Raw genomic sequence first — 13060 nt, 5'->3', positions numbered from 1 at the left:
GTTTCGTGGAGATGCTGGAGATTGAACCCAGGTCCTCATTCAAGCAACCAACACTCTCTTCCGATGAGCTACATCCCCTTTGATTGCAAGTAGTTGCGTTTGGGGATAGAGAAAAAGTGAGCCGACGGTAAAGAATGCTGTTTAGCCCCCTCACTGCGAAATCGCTTTTGCCTTCTCCACGATGTTCTAGTGGTTAGGATTCTGCGCTCTCACCGCCGCGTCCCGGGGTTTGTTCCCGGTCAGGGAATAATTTGCTTCTGGGGAAACACTAGGCAAAAATCAAAAACTTGGCACAACTGCAGAAAAAGTTATCCTCGTGTGAGCCAGTGACCGAAGGATTGTTGCAATTTTAAGTACTCTCTGCTGTTCTAGCAACATTCCTATCAAAGGTAAACAATTGATGATTTCGGGCACTCAGGGAAAGTTAATTTGTTTGTCAAGCACATGTCAAAGTGCACTGCTGTCAAAACGTTGGCGTAAGCCACAAGAAAATACACAATCCTTCGAGCCGGATTTGAACCAGCGACCTAAGGATTGCTGCACTTTCACCTACAGTCCTCCACTCTACCAACTGAGCTATCGAAGGTTGTCAGATTTAGACAAATGCCATCACCTAGATGGTCAGAAGTGCTGCAGACACATATGTTCCCGTTAAAAAAGTAATCTGCTGAGTTTGGTGGTTTCGTGGAGATGCTGGAGATTGAACCCAGGTCCTCATTCAAGCAACCAACACTCTCTTCCGCTGAGCTACATCCCCTTTGATTGCAAGTAGTTGCGTTTGGGGATAGAGAAAAAGTGAGCCGACGGTAAAGAATGCTGTTTAGCCCCCTCACTGCGAAATCGCTTTTGCCTTCTCCACGATGTTCTAGTGGTTAGGATTCTGCGCTCTTACCGCCGCGTCCCGGGGTTTGTTCCCGGTTAGGGAATAATTTGCTTCTGGGGAAACACTAGGCAAAAATCAAAAACTTGGCACAACTGCAGAAAAAGTTATCCTCGTGTGAGCCAGTGACCGAAGGATTGTTGCAAATGTAAGTACTCTCTGCTGCTCTACCAACATTCCTATCAAAGGTCAACAAATGAAGATTTCAGCACTCAGGGAAAGTTAATTTGTTTGTCAAGCACATGTCAAAGTGCACTGCTGTCAAAACGTTGGCTTAAGCCACAAGAAAATACACAATCCTTCGAGCCGGATTTGAACCAGCGACCTAAGGATTGCTGCACTTTCACCTACAGTCCTCCGCTCTACCAACTGAGCTATCGAAGGTTGTCAGATTTAGACAAATGCCATCACCTAGATGGTCATAAGTGCTGCAGGCACATATGTTCCCGTTAAAAATGTAATCTGCTGAGTTTGGTGGTTTCGTGGAGATGCTGGAGATTGAACCCAGGTCCTCATTCAAGCAACCAACACTCTCTTCCGCTGAGCTACATCCCCTTTGATTGCAAGTAGTTGCGTTTGGGGATAGAGAAAAAGTGAGCCGACGGTAAAGAATGCTGTTTAGCCCCCTCACTGCGAAATCGCTTTTGCCTTCTCCACGATGTTCTCGTGGTTAGGATTCTGCGCTCTCACCGCCGCGTCCCGGGGTTTGTTCCCGGTCAGGGAATAATTTGCTTCTGGGGAAACACTAGGCAAAAATCAAAAACTTGGCACAACTGCAGAAAAAGTTATCCTCGTGTGAGCCAGTGACCGAAGGATTGTTGCAATTTTAAGTACTCTCTGCTGCTCTACCAACATTCCTATCAAAGGTCAACAATCGAAGATTTTGGAACTCAGGGAAAGTTAATTTGTTTGTCAAGCGCATGTCAAAGTGCACCGCTGTCAAAACGTTGGCGTAAGCCACAAGAAAATACTCAATCCTTCAAGCCGGATTTGAACCAGCGACCTAAGGATTGCTGCACTTTCACCTACAGTCCTCCGCTCTACCAACTGAGCTATTGAAGGTTGTCAGATTTAGACAAATGCCATCACCTAGATGGTCATAAGTGCTGCAGGCACATATGTTCCTGTTAAAAATGTAATCTGCTGAGTTTGGTGGTTTCGTGGAGATGCTGGAGATTGAACCCAGGTCCTCATTCAAGCAACCAACACTCTCTTCCGATGAGCTACATCCCCTTTGATTGCAAGTAGTTGCGTTTGGGGATAGAGAAAAAGTGAGCCGACGGTAAAGAATGCTGTTTAGCCCCCTCACTGCGAAATCGCTTTTGCCTTCTCCACGATGTTCTAGTGGTTAGGATTCTGCGCTCTCACCGCCGCGTCCCGGGGTTTGTTCCCGGTCAGGGAATAATTTGCTTCTGGGGAAACACTAGGCAAAAATCAAAAACTTGGCACAACTGCAGAAAAAGTTATCCTCGTGTGAGCCAGTGACCGAAGGATTGTTGCAATTTTAAGTACTCTCTGCTGTTCTAGCAACATTCCTATCAAAGGTAAACAATTGATGATTTCGGGCACTCAGGGAAAGTTAATTTGTTTGTCAAGCACATGTCAAAGTGCACTGCTGTCAAAACGTTGGCGTAAGCCACAAGAAAATACACAATCCTTCGAGCCGGATTTGAACCAGCGACCTAAGGATTGCTGCACTTTCACCTACAGTCCTCCGCTCTACCAACTGAGCTATCGAAGGTTGCCAGATTTAGACAAATGCCATCACCTAGATGGTCAGAAGTGCTGCAGACACATATGTTCCCGTTAAAAAAGTAATCTGCTGAGTTTGGTGGTTTCGTGGAGATGCTGGAGATTGAACCCAGGTCCTCATTCAAGCAACCAACACTCTCTTCCGCTGAGCTACATCCCCTTTGATTGCAAGTAGTTGGCTTTGGGGATAGAGAAAAAGTGAGCCGACGGTAAAGAATGCTGTTTAGCCCCCTCACTGCGAAATCGCTTTTGCCTTCTCCACGATGTTCTAGTGGTTAGGATTCTGCGCTCTTACCGCCGCGTCCCGGGGTTTGTTCCCGGTCAGGGAATAATTTGCTTCTGGGGAAACACTAGGCAAAAATCAAAAACTTGGCACAACTGCAGAAAAAGTTATCCTCGTGTGAGCCGGTGACCGAAGGATTGTTGCAAGTTTAAGTACTCTCTGCTGTTCTAGCAACATTCCTATCAAAGGTCAACAATTGATGATTTCGGCACTCAGGGAAAGTTAATTTGTTTGTCAAGCACATGTCAAAGTGCACTGCTGTCAAAACGTTGGCGTAAGCCACAAGAAAATACACAATCCTTCGAGCCGGATTTGAACCAGCGACCTAAGGATTGCTGCACTTTCACCTACAGTCCTCCGCTCTACCAACTGAGCTATCGAAGGTTGTCAGATTTAGACAAATGCCATCAACTAGATGGTCAGAAGTGCTGCAGACACATATGTTCCCGTTAAAAAAGTAATCTGCTGAGTTTGGTGGTTTCGTGGAGATGCTGGAGATTGAACCCAGGTCCTCATTCAAGCAACCAACACTCTCTTCCGCTGAGCTACATCCCCTTTGATTGCAAGTAGTTGGCTTTGGGGATAGAGAAAAAGTGAGCCGACGGTAAAGAATGCTGTTTAGCCCCCTCACTGCGAAATCGCTTTTGCCTTCTCCACGATGTTCTAGTGGTTAGGATTCTGTGCTCTTACCGCCGCGTCCCGGGATTTGTTCCCGGTCAGGGAATAATTTGCTTCTGGGGAAACACTAGGCAAAAATCAAAAACTTGGCACAACTGCAGAAAAAGTTATCCTCGTGTGAGCCAGTGACCGAAGGATTGTTGGAAATTTAAGTACTCTCTGCTGCTCTACCAACATTCCTATCAAAGGTCAACAATTGAAGATTTCAGCACTCAGGGAAAGTTAATTTGTTTGTCAAGCACATGTCAAAGTGCACTGCTGTCAAAACGTTGGCGTAAGCCACAAGAAAATACACAATCCTTCGAGCCGGATTTGAACCAGCGACCTAAGGATTGCTGCACTTTCACCTACAGTCCTCCGCTCTACCAACTGAGCTATCGAAGGTTGTCAGATTTAGACAAATGCCATCACCTAGATGGTCATAAGTGCTGCAGGCACATATGTTCCTGTTAAAAATGTAATCTGCTGAGTTTGGTGGTTTCGTGGAGATGCTGGAGATTGAACCCAGGTCCTCATTCAAGCAACCAACACTCTCTTCCGATGAGCTACATCCCCTTTGATTGAAAGTAGTTGGCTTTGGGGATAGAGAAAAAGTGAGCCGACGGTAAAGAATGCTGTTTAGCCCCCTCACTGCGAAATCGCTTTTGCCTTCTCCACGATGTTCTAGTGGTTAGGATTCTGCGCTCTTACCGCCGCGTCCCGGGGTTTGTTCCCGGTCAGGGAATAATTTGCTTCTGGGGAAACACTAGGCAAAAATCAAAAACTTGGCACAACTGCAGAAAAAGTTATCCTCGTGTGAGCCGGTGACCGAAGGATTGTTGCAAGTTTAAGTACTCTCTGCTGTTCTAGCAACATTCCTATCAAAGGTCAACAATTGATGATTTCGGCACTCAGGGAAAGTTAATTTGTTTGTCAAGCACATGTCAAAGTGCACTGCTGTCAAAACGTTGGCGTAAGCCACAAGAAAATACACAATCCTTCGAGCCGGATTTGAACCAGCGACCTAAGGATTGCTGCACTTTCACCTACAGTCCTCCGCTCTACCAACTGAGCTATCGAAGGTTGTCAGATTTAGACAAATGCCATCAACTAGATGGTCAGAAGTGCTGCAGACACATATGTTCCCGTTAAAAAAGTAATCTGCTGAGTTTGGTGGTTTCGTGGAGATGCTGGAGATTGAACCCAGGTCCTCATTCAAGCAACCAACACTCTCTTCCGCTGAGCTACATCCCCTTTGATTGCAAGTAGTTGGCTTTGGGGATAGAGAAAAAGTGAGCCGACGGTAAAGAATGCTGTTTAGCCCCCTCACTGCGAAATCGCTTTTGCCTTCTCCACGATGTTCTAGTGGTTAGGATTCTGCGCTCTTACCGCCGCGTCCCGGGATTTGTTCCCGGTCAGGGAATAATTTGCTTCTGGGGAAACACTAGGCAAAAATCAAAAACTTGGCACAACTGCAGAAAAAGTTATCCTCGTGTGAGCCAGTGACCGAAGGATTGTTGGAAATTCTAAGTACTCTCTGCTGCTCTACCAACATTCCTATCAAAGGTCAACAATTGAAGATTTCAGCACTCAGGGAAAGTTAATTTGTTTGTCAAGCACATGTCAAAGTGCACTGCTGTCAAAACGTTGGCTTAAGCCACAAGGAAATACACAATCCTTCGAGCCGGATTTGAACCAGCGACCTAAGGATTGCTGCACTTTCACCTACAGTCCTCCGCTCTACCAACTGAGCTATCGAAGGTTGTCAGATTTAGACAAATGCCATCACCTAGATGGTCATAAGTGCTGCAGGCACATATGTTCCCGTTAAAAATGTAATCTGCTGAGTTTGGTGGTTTCGTGGAGATGCTGGAGATTGAACCCAGGTCCTCATTCAAGCAACCAACACTCTCTTCCGCTGAGCTACATCCCCTTTGATTGCAAGTAGTTGCGTTTGGGGATAGAGAAAAAGTGAGCCGACGGTAAAGAATGCTGTTTAGCCCCCTCACTGCGAAATCGCTTTTGCCTTCTCCACGATGTTCTCGTGGTTAGGATTCTGCGCTCTCACCGCCGCGTCCCGGGGTTTGTTCCCGGTCAGGGAATAATTTGCTTCTGGGGAAACACTAGGCAAAAATCAAAAACTTGGCACAACTGCAGAAAAAGTTATCCTCGTGTGAGCCAGTGACCGAAGGATTGTTGCAATTTTAAGTACTCTCTGCTGCTCTACCAACATTCCTATCAAAGGTCAACAATCGAAGATTTTGGAACTCAGGGAAAGTTAATTTGTTTGTCAAGCGCATGTCAAAGTGCACCGCTGTCAAAACGTTGGCGTAAGCCACAAGAAAATACTCAATCCTTCAAGCCGGATTTGAACCAGCGACCTAAGGATTGCTGCACTTTCACCTACAGTCCTCCGCTCTACCAACTGAGCTATTGAAGGTTGTCAGATTTAGACAAATGCCATCACCTAGATGGTCATAAGTGCTGCAGGCACATATGTTCCTGTTAAAAATGTAATCTGCTGAGTTTGGTGGTTTCGTGGAGATGCTGGAGATTGAACCCAGGTCCTCATTCAAGCAACCAACACTCTCTTCCGATGAGCTACATCCCCTTTGATTGCAAGTAGTTGCGTTTGGGGATAGAGAAAAAGTGAGCCGACGGTAAAGAATGCTGTTTAGCCCCCTCACTGCGAAATCGCTTTTGCCTTCTCCACGATGTTCTAGTGGTTAGGATTCTGCGCTCTCACCGCCGCGTCCCGGGGTTTGTTCCCGGTCAGGGAATAATTTGCTTCTGGGGAAACACTAGGCAAAAATCAAAAACTTGGCACAACTGCAGAAAAAGTTATCCTCGTGTGAGCCAGTGACCGAAGGATTGTTGCAATTTTAAGTACTCTCTGCTGTTCTAGCAACATTCCTATCAAAGGTAAACAATTGATGATTTCGGGCACTCAGGGAAAGTTAATTTGTTTGTCAAGCACATGTCAAAGTGCACTGCTGTCAAAACGTTGGCGTAAGCCACAAGAAAATACACAATCCTTCGAGCCGGATTTGAACCAGCGACCTAAGGATTGCTGCACTTTCACCTACAGTCCTCCACTCTACCAACTGAGCTATCGAAGGTTGTCAGATTTAGACAAATGCCATCACCTAGATGGTCAGAAGTGCTGCAGACACATATGTTCCCGTTAAAAAAGTAATCTGCTGAGTTTGGTGGTTTCGTGGAGATGCTGGAGATTGAACCCAGGTCCTCATTCAAGCAACCAACACTCTCTTCCGCTGAGCTACATCCCCTTTGATTGCAAGTAGTTGCGTTTGGGGATAGAGAAAAAGTGAGCCGACGGTAAAGAATGCTGTTTAGCCCCCTCACTGCGAAATCGCTTTTGCCTTCTCCACGATGTTCTAGTGGTTAGGATTCTGCGCTCTTACCGCCGCGTCCCGGGGTTTGTTCCCGGTTAGGGAATAATTTGCTTCTGGGGAAACACTAGGCAAAAATCAAAAACTTGGCACAACTGCAGAAAAAGTTATCCTCGTGTGAGCCAGTGACCGAAGGATTGTTGCAAATGTAAGTACTCTCTGCTGCTCTACCAACATTCCTATCAAAGGTCAACAAATGAAGATTTCAGCACTCAGGGAAAGTTAATTTGTTTGTCAAGCACATGTCAAAGTGCACTGCTGTCAAAACGTTGGCTTAAGCCACAAGAAAATACACAATCCTTCGAGCCGGATTTGAACCAGCGACCTAAGGATTGCTGCACTTTCACCTACAGTCCTCCGCTCTACCAACTGAGCTATCGAAGGTTGTCAGATTTAGACAAATGCCATCACCTAGATGGTCATAAGTGCTGCAGGCACATATGTTCCCGTTAAAAATGTAATCTGCTGAGTTTGGTGGTTTCGTGGAGATGCTGGAGATTGAACCCAGGTCCTCATTCAAGCAACCAACACTCTCTTCCGCTGAGCTACATCCCCTTTGATTGCAAGTAGTTGCGTTTGGGGATAGAGAAAAAGTGAGCCGACGGTAAAGAATGCTGTTTAGCCCCCTCACTGCGAAATCGCTTTTGCCTTCTCCACGATGTTCTCGTGGTTAGGATTCTGCGCTCTCACCGCCGCGTCCCGGGGTTTGTTCCCGGTCAGGGAATAATTTGCTTCTGGGGAAACACTAGGCAAAAATCAAAAACTTGGCACAACTGCAGAAAAAGTTATCCTCGTGTGAGCCAGTGACCGAAGGATTGTTGCAATTTTAAGTACTCTCTGCTGCTCTACCAACATTCCTATCAAAGGTCAACAATCGAAGATTTTGGAACTCAGGGAAAGTTAATTTGTTTGTCAAGCGCATGTCAAAGTGCACCGCTGTCAAAACGTTGGCGTAAGCCACAAGAAAATACTCAATCCTTCAAGCCGGATTTGAACCAGCGACCTAAGGATTGCTGCACTTTCACCTACAGTCCTCCGCTCTACCAACTGAGCTATTGAAGGTTGTCAGATTTAGACAAATGCCATCACCTAGATGGTCATAAGTGCTGCAGGCACATATGTTCCTGTTAAAAATGTAATCTGCTGAGTTTGGTGGTTTCGTGGAGATGCTGGAGATTGAACCCAGGTCCTCATTCAAGCAACCAACACTCTCTTCCGATGAGCTACATCCCCTTTGATTGCAAGTAGTTGCGTTTGGGGATAGAGAAAAAGTGAGCCGACGGTAAAGAATGCTGTTTAGCCCCCTCACTGCGAAATCGCTTTTGCCTTCTCCACGATGTTCTAGTGGTTAGGATTCTGCGCTCTCACCGCCGCGTCCCGGGGTTTGTTCCCGGTCAGGGAATAATTTGCTTCTGGGGAAACACTAGGCAAAAATCAAAAACTTGGCACAACTGCAGAAAAAGTTATCCTCGTGTGAGCCAGTGACCGAAGGATTGTTGCAATTTTAAGTACTCTCTGCTGTTCTAGCAACATTCCTATCAAAGGTAAACAATTGATGATTTCGGGCACTCAGGGAAAGTTAATTTGTTTGTCAAGCACATGTCAAAGTGCACTGCTGTCAAAACGTTGGCGTAAGCCACAAGAAAATACACAATCCTTCGAGCCGGATTTGAACCAGCGACCTAAGGATTGCTGCACTTTCACCTACAGTCCTCCGCTCTACCAACTGAGCTATCGAAGGTTGTCAGATTTAGACAAATGCCATCACCTAGATGGTCATAAGTGCTGCAGGCACATATGTTCCCGTTAAAAATGTAATCTGCTGAGTTTGGTGGTTTCGTGGAGATGCTGGAGATTGAACCCAGGTCCTCATTCAAGCAACCAACACTCTCTTCCGCTGAGCTACATCCCCTTTGATTGCAAGTAGTTGCGTTTGGGGATAGAGAAAAAGTGAGCCGACGGTAAAGAATGCTGTTTAGCCCCCTCACTGCGAAATCGCTTTTGCCTTCTCCACGATGTTCTCGTGGTTAGGATTCTGCGCTCTCACCGCCGCGTCCCGGGGTTTGTTCCCGGTCAGGGAATAATTTGCTTCTGGGGAAACACTAGGCAAAAATCAAAAACTTGGCACAACTGCAGAAAAAGTTATCCTCGTGTGAGCCAGTGACCGAAGGATTGTTGCAATTTTAAGTACTCTCTGCTGCTCTACCAACATTCCTATCAAAGGTCAACAATCGAAGATTTTGGAACTCAGGGAAAGTTAATTTGTTTGTCAAGCGCATGTCAAAGTGCACCGCTGTCAAAACGTTGGCGTAAGCCACAAGAAAATACTCAATCCTTCAAGCCGGATTTGAACCAGCGACCTAAGGATTGCTGCACTTTCACCTACAGTCCTCCGCTCTACCAACTGAGCTATTGAAGGTTGTCAGATTTAGACAAATGCCATCACCTAGATGGTCATAAGTGCTGCAGGCACATATGTTCCTGTTAAAAATGTAATCTGCTGAGTTTGGTGGTTTCGTGGAGATGCTGGAGATTGAACCCAGGTCCTCATTCAAGCAACCAACACTCTCTTCCGATGAGCTACATCCCCTTTGATTGCAAGTAGTTGCGTTTGGGGATAGAGAAAAAGTGAGCCGACGGTAAAGAATGCTGTTTAGCCCCCTCACTGCGAAATCGCTTTTGCCTTCTCCACGATGTTCTAGTGGTTAGGATTCTGCGCTCTCACCGCCGCGTCCCGGGGTTTGTTCCCGGTCAGGGAATAATTTGCTTCTGGGGAAACACTAGGCAAAAATCAAAAACTTGGCACAACTGCAGAAAAAGTTATCCTCGTGTGAGCCAGTGACCGAAGGATTGTTGCAATTTTAAGTACTCTCTGCTGTTCTAGCAACATTCCTATCAAAGGTAAACAATTGATGATTTCGGGCACTCAGGGAAAGTTAATTTGTTTGTCAAGCACATGTCAAAGTGCACTGCTGTCAAAACGTTGGCGTAAGCCACAAGAAAATACACAATCCTTCGAGCCGGATTTGAACCAGCGACCTAAGGATTGCTGCACTTTCACCTACAGTCCTCCGCTCTACCAACTGAGCTATCGAAGGTTGCCAGATTTAGACAAATGCCATCACCTAGATGGTCAGAAGTGCTGCAGACACATATGTTCCCGTTAAAAAAGTAATCTGCTGAGTTTGGTGGTTTCGTGGAGATGCTGGAGATTGAACCCAGGTCCTCATTCAAGCAACCAACACTCTCTTCCGCTGAGCTACATCCCCTTTGATTGCAAGTAGTTGGCTTTGGGGATAGAGAAAAAGTGAGCCGACGGTAAAGAATGCTGTTTAGCCCCCTCACTGCGAAATCGCTTTTGCCTTCTCCACGATGTTCTAGTGGTTAGGATTCTGCGCTCTTACCGCCGCGTCCCGGGGTTTGTTCCCGGTCAGGGAATAATTTGCTTCTGGGGAAACACTAGGCAAAAATCAAAAACTTGGCACAACTGCAGAAAAAGTTATCCTCGTGTGAGCCGGTGACCGAAGGATTGTTGCAAGTTTAAGTACTCTCTGCTGTTCTAGCAACATTCCTATCAAAGGTCAACAATTGATGATTTCGGCACTCAGGGAAAGTTAATTTGTTTGTCAAGCACATGTCAAAGTGCACTGCTGTCAAAACGTTGGCGTAAGCCACAAGAAAATACACAATCCTTCGAGCCGGATTTGAACCAGCGACCTAAGGATTGCTGCACTTTCACCTACAGTCCTCCGCTCTACCAACTGAGCTATCGAAGGTTGTCAGATTTAGACAAATGCCATCAACTAGATGGTCAGAAGTGCTGCAGACACATATGTTCCCGTTAAAAAAGTAATCTGCTGAGTTTGGTGGTTTCGTGGAGATGCTGGAGATTGAACCCAGGTCCTCATTCAAGCAACCAACACTCTCTTCCGCTGAGCTACATCCCCTTTGATTGCAAGTAGTTGGCTTTGGGGATAGAGAAAAAGTGAGCCGACGGTAAAGAATGCTGTTTAGCCCCCTCACTGCGAAATCGCTTTTGCCTTCTCCACGATGTTCTAGTGGTTAGGATTCTGTGCTCTTACCGCCGCGTCCCGGGATTTGTTCCCGGTCAGGGAATAATTTGCTTCTGGGGAAACACTAGGCAAAAATCAAAAACTTGGCACAACTGCAGAAAAAGTTATCCTCGTGTGAGCCAGTGACCGAAGGATTGTTGGAAATTTAAGTACTCTCTGCTGCTCTACCAACATTCCTATCAAAGGTCAACAATTGAAGATTTCAGCACTCAGGGAAAGTTAATTTGTTTGTCAAGCACATGTCAAAGTGCACTGCTGTCAAAACGTTGGCGTAAGCCACAAGAAAATACACAATCCTTCGAGCCGGATTTGAACCAGCGACCTAAGGATTGCTGCACTTTCACCTACAGTCCTCCGCTCTACCAACTGAGCTATCGAAGGTTGTCAGATTTAGACAAATGCCATCACCTAGATGGTCATAAGTGCTGCAGGCACATATGTTCCTGTTAAAAATGTAATCTGCTGAGTTTGGTGGTTTCGTGGAGATGCTGGAGATTGAACCCAGGTCCTCATTCAAGCAACCAACACTCTCTTCCGATGAGCTACATCCCCTTTGATTGAAAGTAGTTGGCTTTGGGGATAGAGAAAAAGTGAGCCGACGGTAAAGAATGCTGTTTAGCCCCCTCACTGCGAAATCGCTTTTGCCTTCTCCACGATGTTCTAGTGGTTAGGATTCTGCGCTCTTACCGCCGCGTCCCGGGGTTTGTTCCCGGTCAGGGAATAATTTGCTTCTGGGGAAACACTAGGCAAAAATCAAAAACTTGGCACAACTGCAGAAAAAGTTATCCTCGTGTGAGCCGGTGACCGAAGGATTGTTGCAAGTTTAAGTACTCTCTGCTGTTCTAGCAACATTCCTATCAAAGGTCAACAATTGATGATTTCGGCACTCAGGGAAAGTTAATTTGTTTGTCAAGCACATGTCAAAGTGCACTGCTGTCAAAACGTTGGCGTAAGCCACAAGAAAATACACAATCCTTCGAGCCGGATTTGAACCAGCGACCTAAGGATTGCTGCACTTTCACCTACAGTCCTCCGCTCTACCAACTGAGCTATCGAAGGTTGTCAGATTTAGACAAATGCCATCAACTAGATGGTCAGAAGTGCTGCAGACACATATGTTCCCGTTAAAAAAGTAATCTGCTGAGTTTGGTGGTTTCGTGGAGATGCTGGAGATTGAACCCAGGTCCTCATTCAAGCAACCAACACTCTCTTCCGCTGAGCTACATCCCCTTTGATTGCAAGTAGTTGGCTTTGGGGATAGAGAAAAAGTGAGCCGACGGTAAAGAATGCTGTTTAGCCCCCTCACTGCGAAATCGCTTTTGCCTTCTCCACGATGTTCTAGTGGTTAGGATTCTGCGCTCTTACCGCCGCGTCCCGGGATTTGTTCCCGGTCAGGGAATAATTTGCTTCTGGGGAAACACTAGGCAAAAATCAAAAACTTGGCACAACTGCAGAAAAAGTTATCCTCGTGTGAGCCAGTGACCGAAGGATTGTTGGAAATTCTAAGTACTCTCTGCTGCTCTACCAACATTCCTATCAAAGGTCAACAATTGAAGATTTCAGCACTCAGGGAAAGTTAATTTGTTTGTCAAGCACATGTCAAAGTGCACTGCTGTCAAAACGTTGGCTTAAGCCACAAGGAAATACACAATCCTTCGAGCCGGATTTGAACCAGCGACCTAAGGATTGCTGCACTTTCACCTACAGTCCTCCGCTCTACCAACTGAGCTATCGAAGGTTGTCAGATTTAGACAAATGCCATCACCTAGATGGTCATAAGTGCTGCAGGCACATATGTTCCCGTTAAAAATGTAATCTGCTGAGTTTGGTGGTTTCGTGGAGATGCTGGAGATTGAACCCAGGTCCTCATTCAAGCAACCAACACTCTCTTCCGCTGAGCTACATCCCCTTTGATTGCAAGTAGTTGCGTTTGGGGATAGAGAAAAAGTGAGCCGACGGTAAAGAATGCTGTTTAGCCCCCTCACTGCGAAATCGCTTTTGC

General features: G+C 46.1%; 19 non-coding genes across 19 annotated transcripts; all 19 read right to left on the bottom strand.

The window, feature by feature from the left end:
• Window positions 1–499: 499 nt before the first annotated feature.
• trnay-gua (transfer RNA tyrosine (anticodon GUA)) lies at window positions 500–586 on the bottom strand. The gene is given in 2 exon segments: window positions 500–535; window positions 550–586. It is a non-coding gene; the product is annotated as a tRNA-Tyr (tRNA).
• A 591-nt stretch (window positions 587–1177) lies between these two features.
• trnay-gua (transfer RNA tyrosine (anticodon GUA)) lies at window positions 1178–1264 on the bottom strand. The gene is given in 2 exon segments: window positions 1178–1213; window positions 1228–1264. It is a non-coding gene; the product is annotated as a tRNA-Tyr (tRNA).
• Window positions 1265–1855: 591 nt separating this feature from the next.
• Window positions 1856–1942, bottom strand: trnay-gua (transfer RNA tyrosine (anticodon GUA)). Its single transcript is given in 2 exon segments — window positions 1856–1891; window positions 1906–1942. It is a non-coding gene; the product is annotated as a tRNA-Tyr (tRNA).
• A 592-nt stretch (window positions 1943–2534) lies between these two features.
• trnay-gua (transfer RNA tyrosine (anticodon GUA)) lies at window positions 2535–2621 on the bottom strand. Its single transcript is given in 2 exon segments — window positions 2535–2570; window positions 2585–2621. It is a non-coding gene; the product is annotated as a tRNA-Tyr (tRNA).
• A 591-nt stretch (window positions 2622–3212) lies between these two features.
• trnay-gua (transfer RNA tyrosine (anticodon GUA)) lies at window positions 3213–3299 on the bottom strand. Its single transcript is given in 2 exon segments — window positions 3213–3248; window positions 3263–3299. It is a non-coding gene; the product is annotated as a tRNA-Tyr (tRNA).
• A 591-nt stretch (window positions 3300–3890) lies between these two features.
• On the bottom strand, window positions 3891–3977 carry trnay-gua (transfer RNA tyrosine (anticodon GUA)). Its single transcript is given in 2 exon segments — window positions 3891–3926; window positions 3941–3977. It is a non-coding gene; the product is annotated as a tRNA-Tyr (tRNA).
• A 591-nt stretch (window positions 3978–4568) lies between these two features.
• trnay-gua (transfer RNA tyrosine (anticodon GUA)) lies at window positions 4569–4655 on the bottom strand. Its single transcript is given in 2 exon segments — window positions 4569–4604; window positions 4619–4655. It is a non-coding gene; the product is annotated as a tRNA-Tyr (tRNA).
• A 592-nt stretch (window positions 4656–5247) lies between these two features.
• Window positions 5248–5334, bottom strand: trnay-gua (transfer RNA tyrosine (anticodon GUA)). The gene is given in 2 exon segments: window positions 5248–5283; window positions 5298–5334. It is a non-coding gene; the product is annotated as a tRNA-Tyr (tRNA).
• A 591-nt stretch (window positions 5335–5925) lies between these two features.
• Window positions 5926–6012, bottom strand: trnay-gua (transfer RNA tyrosine (anticodon GUA)). The gene is given in 2 exon segments: window positions 5926–5961; window positions 5976–6012. It is a non-coding gene; the product is annotated as a tRNA-Tyr (tRNA).
• Window positions 6013–6604: 592 nt separating this feature from the next.
• trnay-gua (transfer RNA tyrosine (anticodon GUA)) lies at window positions 6605–6691 on the bottom strand. The gene is given in 2 exon segments: window positions 6605–6640; window positions 6655–6691. It is a non-coding gene; the product is annotated as a tRNA-Tyr (tRNA).
• A 591-nt stretch (window positions 6692–7282) lies between these two features.
• Window positions 7283–7369, bottom strand: trnay-gua (transfer RNA tyrosine (anticodon GUA)). The gene is given in 2 exon segments: window positions 7283–7318; window positions 7333–7369. It is a non-coding gene; the product is annotated as a tRNA-Tyr (tRNA).
• Window positions 7370–7960: 591 nt separating this feature from the next.
• Window positions 7961–8047, bottom strand: trnay-gua (transfer RNA tyrosine (anticodon GUA)). The gene is given in 2 exon segments: window positions 7961–7996; window positions 8011–8047. It is a non-coding gene; the product is annotated as a tRNA-Tyr (tRNA).
• Window positions 8048–8639: 592 nt separating this feature from the next.
• Window positions 8640–8726, bottom strand: trnay-gua (transfer RNA tyrosine (anticodon GUA)). The gene is given in 2 exon segments: window positions 8640–8675; window positions 8690–8726. It is a non-coding gene; the product is annotated as a tRNA-Tyr (tRNA).
• Window positions 8727–9317: 591 nt separating this feature from the next.
• trnay-gua (transfer RNA tyrosine (anticodon GUA)) lies at window positions 9318–9404 on the bottom strand. The gene is given in 2 exon segments: window positions 9318–9353; window positions 9368–9404. It is a non-coding gene; the product is annotated as a tRNA-Tyr (tRNA).
• Window positions 9405–9996: 592 nt separating this feature from the next.
• trnay-gua (transfer RNA tyrosine (anticodon GUA)) lies at window positions 9997–10083 on the bottom strand. Its single transcript is given in 2 exon segments — window positions 9997–10032; window positions 10047–10083. It is a non-coding gene; the product is annotated as a tRNA-Tyr (tRNA).
• A 591-nt stretch (window positions 10084–10674) lies between these two features.
• Window positions 10675–10761, bottom strand: trnay-gua (transfer RNA tyrosine (anticodon GUA)). The gene is given in 2 exon segments: window positions 10675–10710; window positions 10725–10761. It is a non-coding gene; the product is annotated as a tRNA-Tyr (tRNA).
• A 591-nt stretch (window positions 10762–11352) lies between these two features.
• On the bottom strand, window positions 11353–11439 carry trnay-gua (transfer RNA tyrosine (anticodon GUA)). The gene is given in 2 exon segments: window positions 11353–11388; window positions 11403–11439. It is a non-coding gene; the product is annotated as a tRNA-Tyr (tRNA).
• Window positions 11440–12030: 591 nt separating this feature from the next.
• trnay-gua (transfer RNA tyrosine (anticodon GUA)) lies at window positions 12031–12117 on the bottom strand. The gene is given in 2 exon segments: window positions 12031–12066; window positions 12081–12117. It is a non-coding gene; the product is annotated as a tRNA-Tyr (tRNA).
• Window positions 12118–12709: 592 nt separating this feature from the next.
• On the bottom strand, window positions 12710–12796 carry trnay-gua (transfer RNA tyrosine (anticodon GUA)). The gene is given in 2 exon segments: window positions 12710–12745; window positions 12760–12796. It is a non-coding gene; the product is annotated as a tRNA-Tyr (tRNA).
• Window positions 12797–13060: the final 264 nt, after the last annotated feature.

The sequence above is a fragment of the Salmo salar genome, chromosome 07 (assembly GCF_965601325.2).
Source record: "Salmo salar chromosome 07, fSalSal1, whole genome shotgun sequence".
NCBI lineage: Eukaryota > Metazoa > Chordata > Actinopteri > Salmoniformes > Salmonidae > Salmo > Salmo salar.
Note: the sequence above shows the minus strand (reverse complement) of the source record. Positions and strands in the feature narration are given on the sequence as shown.